The sequence below is a fragment of the Myotis daubentonii genome, chromosome 3 (genome assembly GCF_963259705.1).
Source record: "Myotis daubentonii chromosome 3, mMyoDau2.1, whole genome shotgun sequence".
Lineage (NCBI taxonomy): Eukaryota > Metazoa > Chordata > Mammalia > Chiroptera > Vespertilionidae > Myotis > Myotis daubentonii.
In genome coordinates this window covers 203,771,641-203,784,913 of record NC_081842.1, presented here as the reverse complement: position 1 = coordinate 203,784,913, position 13,273 = coordinate 203,771,641, and the positions used below count along the sequence as shown (strand labels likewise).

Here is a 13,273-nt window from a genome sequence, read left to right as displayed (position 1 = left end):
CTGGTCCTCATTCTGGGGAATTCTAGTCTAATGGGGTCACCACTGACCAAGTCATGCAGGTACAGGAAGCTCCATCTTGGGGCAACGGAGAATGACAAACCAGACACCATTTACTGCCATAGCAGGTTCCAGACTTAGGCAATGCCGAGAGTCTGAGAAAGCTGTGGCTGTCACAGGCAACAGGAAGAGATGTGTTGGAGGACAGGATTCTGGTCCTTAGGCAAGTCACTGGGCCTTGTTTTCTGCTTTCCCCATCTGTGCAATGGGGAGAGGATGAGATTGGTTTCCAGCCCCAACATCAAATGGCCCACTCTAAGCCTAGGAGTGGGGAGGCCAATGAAATCAGTCACATCACTGAGACTCAGGTTCCTCCGTGTTGGGTAGAGGGGAAGGCTGAAAGGCCCAGAGTTCTGCCCAGCTATTTAGCAAAGACTGACAACTAGGGACCTTGGGGATACTCATCAACTTGAATGGGCATCCCCAAAGACCCAATGATTGCAGCCCTCCAAACCCCTCCCATCAGCATTGGTTTCACTACAGAGAAGCCCTCTGGGATCTTCTGGGGGGAAAAGTCTGGACACCTGGGACAGGGTGGTACACTCAGCAGGCAGGTGAGAGGTGGCCCCAGTGACAGCAGTGCCTCACTATCTCGGAGCTGATGTTTGGGCCAGGACTCTTTCCAGTGCCCTCCAGGATCATCAACCAGCAGAGCTATGGGCAGCCAGTGGCTTTTGCTGCTGCTGCTATTTACTGGAGATCGAGCCCTCAATCTGCCTGGTGAGTATCCACATTCACCCTTTCCATCTATCCTTCTCTGGGGACTCTCATTTCTCCTTGTCTGGCTGGCCATAGAGGGGAAGAAGGTGGTGGAAGATCAGGTAAGATCAGGTAGCATCCTCTGGAAGATCCTATAATGTGAGCGCAGCCATCCTCCACCCCACCCTTTAATTGTCTAAAAGGCTTGGGCACCAATGAGTTTGGACACAGGAGCATGATGGGATGACCTCCAAGGGGCTTCTGGCTTTGCTCATCCATCTTCTTTGAGGATGCTAGCTTTGTCTATCTACTTCCTCCATTTGTCATCTCAGCTATCTCCCCCATTTTGTCTGTCCTTCCCATCTGGACTGGACCAATAGCTTGGGGTTTCAGCAGGCTAGTTTTCTCCCAAGCTGGCCTAGAACTGAGGGCCAAGGAGCTCAGACACCTGCTGCCCTCTCTTGGGGGAAGATATTGGAGGGTGGCAGCAAATTGCATGTCTCATCACTCCCATGAGTCCATGACATTTTCCAGGAACAGGAGTATCCAGGAAGCAGATAGCAATTTTGGTAAGAGGAGCAGAAGGGAATAATTATTAGCAGGTTCTAGTTATTGAGCACCAAGTATATGCTAAGCACTATGCTAGGTTCTTCACATGCATTATCTCATTTAATCCTTATGACCATCAGTGAGGTGGGTACTATTATCATCCCTGTTTTACAGCTGAGGAAACTGAGGCTCAGAAACATGAAGTGGAAGATGGCGGCATAGGTAAACACCGGAGTTTGCTGCCTCGAACAACCACTTCAAAAATACAACTAAAAGACGGAACTGACATCACCCAGAACCATAGGAAGGCTGGCTGAGGGGAAATTCTTCAACTAGAAGGAAAGAGAACAGCATACTGAGACTCAGAGGAGGCGCAGTGCAGAAAATACAAAGGTGCGGAGGTGCGCGCGTGGAGCGGGCTGGTGGCTGAGGGCGCGGTTGTTGTTTTCAATCAGGAGGGAGGCTCAGGCCCTGAACTCCAGTTCTGAGCGAGTCTCTAGGGACCCAGACTCAAACAGGAGAAGCAGGACTGTCTGGCATCGGTCGGAACGGTCGGAACGCGAGGGCAGCTTTCTCTCCGAGGTTTGCAGCGGTTGCTGGGACTCTGAGAGGCAGAGCCTCTGGGGACGGAACTGAGAGCAGCCATAACTGCTCGCTCCTGCCCGCCCTGTTGATCCCAGGCGCCCTGCCCCGCCCAAGCCCTGCACAGAGCCATTTGCCAGATAGCCTCAGGCAAAGGCTAGATTAGCACCTCCCCAGAGGACAGAAGTTTTCCCACTGCAGACACAGCTGATTCTCACAGCCAGTTGGCCTGGAGGTCAAATCCCCCCAGTATTAACTACAACAATCAAGGCTTAACTACAACAAGACTGCGCACAAAGACCACTAGGGGGTGCACCAAGAAAGCATAAAAAATGTGGAGACAAAGAAACAGGACAAAATTGTCAATGGAGGATATAGAGTTCAGAACCACACTTTGAAGGTCTCTCAAGAACTGTCTAGAAGCCGCCGATAAACTTATTGAGATCTACAAGAAATCTAATGAGACCCTCGATGTTGTGATAAAGAACCAACTAGAAATTAAGCATACACGGACTGAAATAAAGAATATTATACAGACTCCCAACAGCACACCAGAGGAGCGCAAGAATCAAGTCAAAGATTTGAAATGCGAAGGAGCAAAAAACACCCAACCGGAAAAGCAAAATGAAAAAAGAATCCAAAAATACGAAGATAGTGTAAGGAGCCTCTGGGACAGCTTCAAGCGTACCAACATCAGAATTATAGGGGTGCCAGAAGATGAGAGAGAGCAAGATATTGAAAACCTATTTGAAGAAATAATGACAGAAAACTTCCCCTTCCTGGACTTACAACTCCAGGAAGCGCAGAGAACCCCAAACAAAAGGAATCCAAAGAGGACCACACCAAGACACATCATAATTACAATGCCAAGAGCAAAAGACAAAGAGAAAATCCTAAAAGCAGCAAGAGAAAGAAACTCAGTTACCTACAAGGGAATACCCATACGACTGTCAGCTGATTTCTCAACAGAAACTTTGCAGGCCAGAAGGGAATGGCAAGAAATATTCAAAGTGATGAATACCAAGAACCTACAACCAAGATTACTTTATCCAGCAAAGCTATCATTCAGAACTGAAGGTCAGATAAAGAGCTTCACAGATAAGGAAAAGCTAAAGGAGTTCATCACCACCAAACCAGTATTATATGAAATGCTGAAAGGTATCCTTTAAGAAGAGGAAGAAAAAGAAAAAGGTAAAGATACAAATTATGAACAACAAACATGCATCTATCAACAAGTGAATCTAAGAGTCAAGTGAACAAATAATCTGGTGATTATAATAGAATCAGGGTCATAGAAAGGGAATGGACTGACTATTCTTGGGGGGGAAAGGGGTGTGAGAGATGCGGGAAGAGACTGGACAAAAATCGTGCACCTATGGATGAGGACAGTGGGTGGGGAGTGAGGGCGGAGGGTGGGGTGGGAACTGGAAGGAGGGGAGTTATGGGGGGGAAAAAAGAGGAACAAATGTAATAATCTGAACAATAAAGATTTAATAAAAAATAAAAAAAGAAAGGATAAAAAAAAAAAGAAACATGAAGTGATTTGTCCCCATCACAGAGCTAGGATCCTATCACAGGTCTGACTTCAGAGCCCAGGCCATACTCCATGGCTTCTCAAAGGAGCTGCTGTGGGCAGGAAACCTCAGTATCATAAAGATGTCAATTCTCCCAAATCTACAATTGTGGCATAATTCCCATCAAAATCACAACTCGATAAGCAGATTCTAATATATATAAGGAAAATCAAAAGGCCCACATGGCCAAGATAATTCTGAAGAACAAGATGGGAGTCTAAGATTTACATTAAAGTAACAGTAACATAACATGGTGTTAGTGCAGGGATAGACAAGTGAACCAGTGGAATGAAAGAAAGGGAATGAAAATCCATCTGGATACATAATGACAGATAGCATGGCAAGTCAGTAGGGAAAAGATGGACTTTTCTGTAAGGAGGCAGAGACAACTGGTTGACCACGCGGAAGAAAAAAACAAAACAAAATTAGATCCAATGGAAACATCTCTCCTTGCAAATAAAAAATGGAAACCCTTATAGCAAACATCTGTTTATTTCAGCCTGGACTTTTGTAGCAAACAGACCCATTGGTCAACAGAGTATAGAGGGCTCTTCCAATGCGGAGCACAAGTCCTTCACTGCGCTGAGGGGGACATGGAGGCACTGAGGTGCGTGGGATCTCCCTTAAAATCACACAGTGAGTCAGTAATAGACCCAGGTCTAGAACCTAGATCCCCTTACTCTTTCCATGCATCCCAGCCAGCTCTTCTGCCCTATTGCAATCCCTTGAACTCTGCACAGAGCTTCAAGAAAGTTGGGTGCGGAAGGAGTGGGTGCAAGACCGGGGCAGGGTTGGGGACAAGGGTCAGTGCCTCCTCAGAACTAGGTTGTGGGAATGAAGAGCCTGTCACCTGGGTTGGGTCCCTAGTTTACTGAATTAGACCTTTGACAGCAGTCAAGGGTGCAATGTAAGGGTATCAGGTGATGGACCTATTTCTGCCCATTGCCCAGGGAAAACAGGAAGGCTCTGTGCTGAGCTGGGCCCTTCTCTCTCTCTCTCCAGAGTGGCTGGCTCAGGTATGAGAATGAAGCTGTATTTTTGTGAGATAGTGCAGCATGGTAGAGAAGACACTGGGCTCTGGGGTCTGATGGACCACTTCCTGCTGTGTGACCTTGAATAGATAGATGTCTTCCCCTATCTAAACCTTTGTTTCTTCATTTGCTTAATAGAAATAATAGTCTTTACTCAGATTAGTTGTGAAGATTCAATGAACCAATGCTCATTGGAGCAGCACCTTAATCAGACAAGGTAAAAATTAAATAATGTTGTCCGGTCAATGTAGCTCGGTGGTTGAGCATCGACTCATCAACCAGGAGGTCAAGGTTCAATTCCTGATCAGGACCCATGCCCAGTAGCGGGCTCAACCCCCAGTAGGGGGCATACAGGAGGCAGCCGATCAATGGTTCTCATCATTGATGTTTCAATCTCTCCCTCTCCCTTCTCTCTGAAATCAATAAAAATATATTTTTAAAAAAGAGAAGGAAGGGGGCAAAAGTATTGTCTTTCTTCTAGGACTGATACGAAATAATGTATGCAAAGTTCTCAGCAAGAGACCCAGCATCTACAATCACACAGGGACAAGCACATAAAGGGAAATCAATGTTTGTCCATCCACACTGAGGACCCCAAGCCCAGGCTCCTAGCAATGGGTGATGCTGCGTCTCCCCACAGCTGGCCAGTCAGCAACCGGCTGCTCTGGGGCCTGCAGGGCAACAGAGGCTTCTCTGGAGGTGATGCTGGCCTTCAACAGCAATGGGCTCTGCCTGCACAGCCGAGTGACCCTGTGTGACTAGCAGCGGGATGCTCGGGCCGGCCAGCCAGTGAACACACAGCTCAGGTTGGGGGAGGGAGGGTTCCTGGCCATCGCTGCAGCCTCCACCTTGCAGCTCTGTGGCCACTGCCTGCCCAGGGAGCCAGACGCCCAGCTAAGCGGTCACCCTGAGTGTGGGACTAGGGAGGGAAGGGTAGGATGGCAGTCCAGGGTATTGGCCTATCCTGCCATGGGAAATCATATTAACTTTACAGGTTTGGAGTAGATTTTAAATAGCTCTTTTGGCAAAAGCATTAACTCTTGCCCGTATTTTATTTAATTAGTTAATTAATCCTCACCCAAGGATATTTTTTTCCATTGAGGGAGATGGGACGGGAGGGGGGGGGGGGAGACATCTCTGTGAGAAACATGATCAGCTGCCTCCAGCACGCACTCCAATGTGGGATCGAGCCCCAAACCCTGGACATATGTTCTGACCAGGAATCAAACCAGGGACTTTGGGTGCATGGGAGGATGCTCAACCAACTGAGCCACACCGGCCAGGGCCCTTCTATATTCTAAAAATATGAGGGCGCTGATAGAACCCTGGAGCACATCCCAGATTCCTTCCTCTAGAGCAGCGGTTCTCAACCTGTGGGTCGCGACCCCTTTGGGGGTCGAACGACCCTTTCACAGGGGTCGCCCAAGACCATTGGAAAACACATATATAATGACATATTGTTTTTGTGATTAATCACTATGCTTTAATTATGTTCAATTTGTAACAGTGAAATTGGGGGTCACCACAACATGAGGAACTGTATTAAAGGGTCGCGGCATTAGGAAGGTTGAGAACCACTCTCTAGAGTGAATTTGATCCAGTAATTAAAGTTCTTTAGTCTGGTTCTTCAAAGTTAAAAAAAAAAAAAAATGACACAGCTTTTTAATGTCTCTCCCTCCTAAGTCAGGTTTCCAGACACCCTGGGATTTCACTATCCTTCGGCTGATGGTTTTGTTCCTTCTTTAAACAATTTCCAAGTATGACTTTTAAATATCTATTAATGCAAGGAACTTAGTTCCTTTTCCTGGGGACTGAATTTGGGTAGGAAGGCACGCTTGATCCTTCAACCTGAGTCCTGGTCACAAACTGACCACTGACCCCAAGCCCTGACCCCAGGCGCAGCAGCCCTAACCCTGACGTGTGAGCAGTGACCCACGCCCTATTTTCAGGTGGGAGTACCATTCAGGAGTGGGGAACGGGAGGAGGGAAGGGCAGGTTGAATGGGATTCCGGAAAGATTTGTCCTGGCCGCCAGCTTCTCCATCTGCCCCATGCCCAGCAAGCTACTCCAGGCCGGGGGGAGCCTGACTCCGCCCAGAGGCGAGACCCGCGCCAGGGGCAGACCTGCGGGCTGGCTGGGGCGGCGGGGTCATGCGCAGAAAGACCCGTCCGCTCTCGGAACCCAGGGCAGCGTGCAGGGGCGGGACACCGGCGCGGCCAGGCTCCTGATTGGCCACAGGCACGCAGAAGGGGTGGGGCCGGGGAGGCGCGCTCTGAGGCGCGCGGCCAGGCGGGCGTGCAACGGCCGTTAGGAGAAGCGAGGGAGGGATTCGGAGCCGGTGGCAGACGTGGTGGCTGCAGTTGGTGTCCCTGAGTGAGGTATTTCGCCGCCCGCTTTCAGGCCCACGTAAGTCCTCCTCCCCTCGGGGACGTCCGTCGGGTTGACAATCCCTACCCCACCTTGGGGAGCCTTGGGGAAGCCTCAGACACGCACGACCTATCTGCCTCTCGGAAGGGGGGGCGGGGAGGGGCGGGGATGGCGCGGCTGAGCGAAAGCGCATGCGCACAGCACCGACGCCGTCCGCCTTGGTCTCTTAGCTGGGTTTCCTAAAATAATGCCCCCCCGCACGCCCCTTGGAGTTTCTCGCCTGGCTTTCTGCTCCGTCGTCATTCCCGCCACAGCAGTCGCTGTGCCTGAGTGAAGGGCCTCAGGCCCGGGCCAGTTGGACGGCGGGAAGCAGGGTCCGTGCCCTCAGGCGGCGCGCAGTCCCGGGAGAAAGTAGACGGAATCCAAGTTGCGGATGTAGCCTGCAAGGGCAGGGAGCCTTTCCTGCTGAAGTTTGAGCTGAGGGTTGAAGAATGAATAGATTTGGGGGGCCGGGAGCGCCTGTGAGGGCTCTCGGCTGGAGTTTCCGAGCGGGGCCGTTTTGCTCCCCACGGGGTCTTTGGCCCCGTCCGGAGATTTTCTGATGATCTCACCTCAGAGATTGCCCCTGGCACCTAGTGGTTAGAAGTCAAGGGTGGGTGCTGCGAAATATCCTACCGTGACGGCACAGCCTTCCCCAACAAAGACTTTTCCGACCTAAAATGTCACTAGCACTGAGGTTGAGGAACCCTGCTTCTGCTTTAGACCCGGAGGCGCTGTTGGCGTTTAGTGAGTGAAAACTTACCTGTTCAATAGAGGGTACTTAGTACTTGCTCCATCACAATAAACTGGGAGAATCAGAGCTCTTTGTCTTTTTAAAAAAATATATTTTTTATTGATTTCAGAGAGGAAGGGAAAGGGAGAGAGAGAAACATCATTGATGAGCGAGCATCCTTGATCGGCTGCCTCCTGCACGCCCCCACTGGGGAAGGAGCCCACTACCCAGGCATGTGCCCTGACCGGGAATTGGCCCGGTGAACGTTGACCTCCTGCTTCATAGATCGATGCTCAGCCACAGCCACAGCCCCGCCGGCCGGGCTCTGTTTGTCTTTTGCTCCAGTTTATTTTCACCACGTGGTGTAGAGGTAGGCACATAGTAGGCACTGGGTGGGTTTTGATTGATGAATTGACTAGTGTGCTGGGTAGGGAGGAGTGGTGGTACGAGGCTCAGGAAGACAGCCAGGCCTCATTACTTGCCCTTGGGCCTTGTCTGTTCCATAATGGTCTGCTGTTGTGTGTGCTTCAGGACCTGTTCTTTGTCGAGGTCACTTCTTGGCAATGGTTTGGCTTCTCTTTAGCCAACTTGATTTAATGAACTATCAAGGCCATGAAAGCAGTGTGATGGTGTGAGATTCTTAATGTGTCCGTGTCAGCTGTCTGTGTATCCCTTCAAATCCTCTCCTCTCTCTTGATGTGGTTCTCTCAACAGCTGCCTAGTGCGACGTCCCACACTAAGATGGTAATTCCTCAAGGGGAGAAATACAACAGTAAAAATTTAATTTTGGGTAGCAGCTTGGGAAATTGAGCCTGGGTGGTTATCAGGGGCAAAGTGAAGAAATTATATGAGCTATCTCCGTTCCTTACTGCTCTGGGGCTAGCAAATCTGGCTGTATCTGAGGCAGAACTTTCAACTTGTAGTGCCTTAGAATTTCCTTTATTTCTCTTTGTCGTACACAGAGAGAATGCTGATTAGACTCCTATAGCATTAGAGCACAGTCCTGGCTGTGAAGCCTCTTCCTAGCCATCTGATCTTCACCTCTCTAAATTTTTATTTCTTCATCCAGAAAATGAGCATAATAATGGTAACTACCTCATAGGTTTGATGTGAGCATTAAACATAAGACATGATACCTACAGAGTGTTTAGCTCAGTGCTTGATGGGTAGTAAGCACTGAACACATGTTAAATTTATTGAATAAATTAATATTTCTGTAGTTTAAAGGGCTTTGAAGATAGAAGCCATCAGTATTGGGTGCTTTTTTTCTGTTTCCATTCACTCCTACTTTTCCTGGCTGTATAATGAATTGTTTGTGTTGCTTCTCATACCTTTATTTCTCTTGATTTTATCTCAGGAAATCTCTTCTTCAGTAGTTCTAAAAATTTCCACCAGTAGCCCATCTACTTATGAAGTTAGTGGGAAAAAGTCAGAATTATTTATTATGTACTAGTTTACTCCTTGTGGGAGTTCTTACTTGAGATGTAATTCACATATCATAAAATCTGATTTTATGTGTGTATAGTTTAGTGGTTTTAGTATATTCACAAGGTTGTTGCAGCTATTACTACTATCTAATCTAAGAACATTTTGATCACCTTGGAAAGAAACCCCATATTCATTAGCATTCACTCCCTGTTCCCCCATGGCCCTCTTCTTGGTCCCTGGCAACCAATTCTGGACATTGCATATAAGTGGAATCATGCAATATGAGGCCTTTTGTGTTTGGCTTCTTTCATTTGGTATAATGTTTTCAAAGTTCATCTATTTTGTAGCATGTATCAGTGCTTTATTCTTTTTTTTTTTTTTTTTTTTGCCTGTGGACTGTATTTATTTTTTTAATATATTTTCATTGATTTCAGAGAGGAAGGGAGAGGTGGAGAGAGATAGAAACGTAAGTGATGAGAGAGAATCATTGGTCGGCTGCCTCCTGCACACCTCATATTGGGGAGTGAGCCCGCAACCCGGGCATGTACCCTGACCTGGAGTTGAACCATGACCTCCTGGTTCACAGGTTGATGCTCAACCACTGAGCCACACCAGCCAGGCTGGACTGTATGTTTAAAATACTTCAGGCAATCTGCATGACTTGTAAGGTTGCTTTCAGTTCTTTTCAGCAAAATGTGTTGAGGTTGATTACGGTGCGCATTGCGGGGTGGGGGCAACAGGTGCAACAGGTAACTGGAGGAGTAGATACAGTCTCTGCCCAGGACGATGTCTGGGTTCCACATTCAGGTTGGGAACCATCAAGCTTAGAAATGAGAAGTTTGGAGAGTGAGGGTGCTGTGTTTCAAGTCTTCCAGTTCTTTGCTTTGACTTAACCTACAGATTTTGGCCCTGTCATCGCTTTCTCTGGGAAACTTCCTTCCCATCCCATGGCCTTGCTCTCTGCTCTGGTTTATGGTGTAATCTTTCTTCACTTGTCGTGACAGTAGTGTTTATTTCTTTTTATTTTATTTTATTTTATTTTTCCTTTTTTTCAGTTTTTTTTTATTTCAAGAAAAAACAATTTTAAATGTTACATGCAATAAACCTTAATATTTCAAGAAAAATTATCTTAAATATAATATTGGTACATGCAATAAACATTAATATCTCAAGAAAAACGATTTTAAATATAATGTTGCATGCAATAAACACCAATTATTCAAGAAAAATTATCCTACATATAATAATACTAGTAGCCTGGTGCACAAAAATCGTGCACTCGAGGGAGGCGGAGTCCCTCAGCCTGGCCTACACCCTTTCGCAGTCCGGGAGCTCTCAGAGGATGTCTGACTGATGGCGGGGAGCGGGCCTAAGCCGGCAGTCAGACATCCTTAGCGGTGGGAGAGGTTCTGCACTTTCCAGCCCAGCTCAGGGCTTCTGGCTGAGTGGCACACCCCCGTCGGAGTGCACTGACCACCAGGGGGCAGCTCCTGTGTTGAGCGTCTGTGCCTGGTGGTCAGTGTGCATCATAGTGACGGTTGCTCTGCCGTTTGGTCAATTTGCATATTAGCCTTTTATTATATAGGATTACATACAATAAACATTAATATTTCAAGAATAAAAGGGTTTTAAGTATAATAATGTTACCAAAACTGTACTAACATAGTATGATATCACAAAAGTTGTAGGAAATATTAAAAATCTGCAAATAACAGGATTACTTCTATTATATTCTAGTGTATTGTTTTCCCCTCTGGCTCTGTTTTTGTTCATCAGTTTATACTGTTCATCATATTCCACAGATGAGTGAGTTTATATGATATTTATCTTTCTCCAACTGGCTTATTTCGCTTAGCATGTTGCTCTCCAGGTCCATCCATGCTGTTGCAAATGGTAGAGTTCCTTATTTTTTACTGCAGTGTAGTATTCCACTGTGTAGATGCACCACAGTTTTCTAATCCACTCATCAGCTGATGGGCACTTAGGCTGTTTCCATATCTTAGCTGTTGTAAATTGTGCTGCTATGAAGATAGGGGTGCATATATGCTTTTTGATTGGTGTTTCTGATTTCTTGGGATATATTCCTAGAAGTGGGATTATTGGAACAAATGGAAGTTCCATTTTTAATTTTTAATTTTTTGAGGAAACTCCATACTTTTGTGAATGATCTATGTGCTCTTGAGAAGAATGTATTTTCTGCTGCGTTGAGGTGAAATGGTCTATAAATGTCTATTAAATCCATTTGATCCAGTGTGTCCTTTAAAGTCTCTGTTTCCTTGTTAACTTTTTGTCTGGAAGATCTATCCAAGGAAGTCAAAGGGGTGTTAAAGTCTCCTACTCTGACTATATTGTTGTCAATCTCGCTGTTAAAGTCCTCTAGAAGTTTTTTTATATATATATATTTAAGTGCATCTATATTGGGTGCATAAATGTTTACCAGGATTATATCCTCTTGTTGGATTGATCCCTTTAGTATTATGTAGTGACCTGTGTTGTCTCTTGTGATGGCCTTCATTTTAAAGTCTATTTTGTCAGATATGAGTATTGCTACTCTAGCTTTCTTTTCCTTTTCCATTTGCATGGAAAAAAATTTTTCCATCCCTTCACTTTCATCCTATGTGTGTCTTTCTTTTTGAGGTGGGTCTCTAGTAGAAAGCATATAGTTGGGTCATGTTTTTGTATCCATTCAGCTACCCTACACCTTTTGATTGGAGCATTTCATCCATTTGCATTTAGGGTTATTATTGAAAAGGCCATCACAAGAGACAACAAAGGTCACTACATAATACTAACGGGATCGATCCAACAAGAGGATATAACCCTGGTAAACATTTATGCACCAAATATAGGTGCACCTAAATATATATATAAAAAAACTTCTAGAGGACTTTAATAGAGAAATTGACAACAATATAGTCATAGTAGGGGACTTTAATACCCCTCATTTATAGCTATTTTAATTCTGTATGGCTAGGTTTCTCTCTATTTCTTCTCAGCAGTCCCTTAAGCATTTCTTATAATGCTGGATTGGTGGTGATGAACTCCTTTAGTCTTTTTTTTTTTTTTTAATTAAATGTATTGTTCAGATTATTACATTTGTTCCTCTTTTTTTCCCCCATAACTCCCCTCCTCCCAGTTCCTGCCCCACCCTCCGCCCTCACTCCCCACCCACTGTCCTCATCCATAGGTGCACGATTTTTGTCCAGTCTCTTCCCGCATCTCCCACACACCTTTCCCCTCCAAGAATAGTCAGTCCATTCCCTTTCTATGTCCCTGATTCTATTATGATCACCAGATTATTTAATCACTTGATTCTTAGATTCACTTGTTGATAGATGCATATTTGTTGTTCATAATTTGTATCTTTACCTTTTTCTTCTTCTTCCTCTTCTTAAAGGATACCTTTCAGCATTTCATATAATACTGGTTTGGTGGTGATGAACTCCTTTAGCTTTTCCTTATCTGTGAAGCTCTTTATCTGACCCAAAGTAATCTTGGTTGTAGGTTCTTGGTATTCATCACTTTGAATATTTCTTGCCATTCCCTTCTGGCCTGCAAAGTTTCTGTTGAGAAATCAGCTGACAGTCGTATGGGTATTCCCTTGTAGGTAACTGAGTTTCTTTCTCTTGCTGCTTTTAAGATTCTCTCTTTGTCTTTTGCTCTTGGCATTGTAATTATGATGTATCTTGGTGTGGTCCTCTTTGGATTCCTTTTGTTTGGGGTTCTCTGCGCTTCCTGGACCTGTAAGTCTATTTCTTTCACCAGGTGGGGGAAGTTTTCTGTCATTATTTCTTCAAATAGGTTTTCAATATCTTGCTCTCTCTCTCATCTTCTGGCACCCCTATAATTCTGATGTTGGTACGCTTGAAGCTGTCCCAGAGGCTCCTTACACTATCTTCGTATTTTTGGATTCTTTTTTCATTTTGCTTTTCTGGTTGGGTGTTTTTTGCTTCTTCACATTTCAAATCTTTGCCTTGATTCTTGCGCTCCTCTGGTCTGCTGTTGGGAGTCAGTATAGTATTTGTTATTTCAGTCCGTGTATGCTTAATTTCTAGTTGGTTCTTTATCATAACATCGAGGGTCTCATTAGATTTCTTGAGGATCTCACTACATTTATCGGCGGCTTCTAGACAGTTCTTAAGAGACCTTCAAAGTGTGGTTCTGAACTCAATATCCTCCATTGACAGTTTTGTCCTGTTTCTTTGTCTCCGCAT

General features: G+C 45.7%; 1 protein-coding gene across 7 annotated transcripts in view; it reads left to right on the top strand.

The window, feature by feature from the left end:
• The first annotated feature begins 6,754 nt into the window (after window positions 1-6,754).
• Window positions 6,755-13,273, top strand: part of CEP85 (centrosomal protein 85) — a 36,874-nt gene continuing 30,355 nt past the window's right edge. For 4 of the 7 annotated variants that reach the window (XM_059690698.1, XM_059690705.1, XM_059690699.1 and 1 more), the window contains exon 1: window positions 6,755-6,898. The gene's annotated coding sequence lies outside the window, so the exon portion shown is untranslated. The remainder of the gene's footprint in view (window positions 6,899-13,273) is intronic. The other 3 variants (XM_059690704.1, XM_059690701.1, XM_059690700.1) reach the window with 2 other exon arrangements.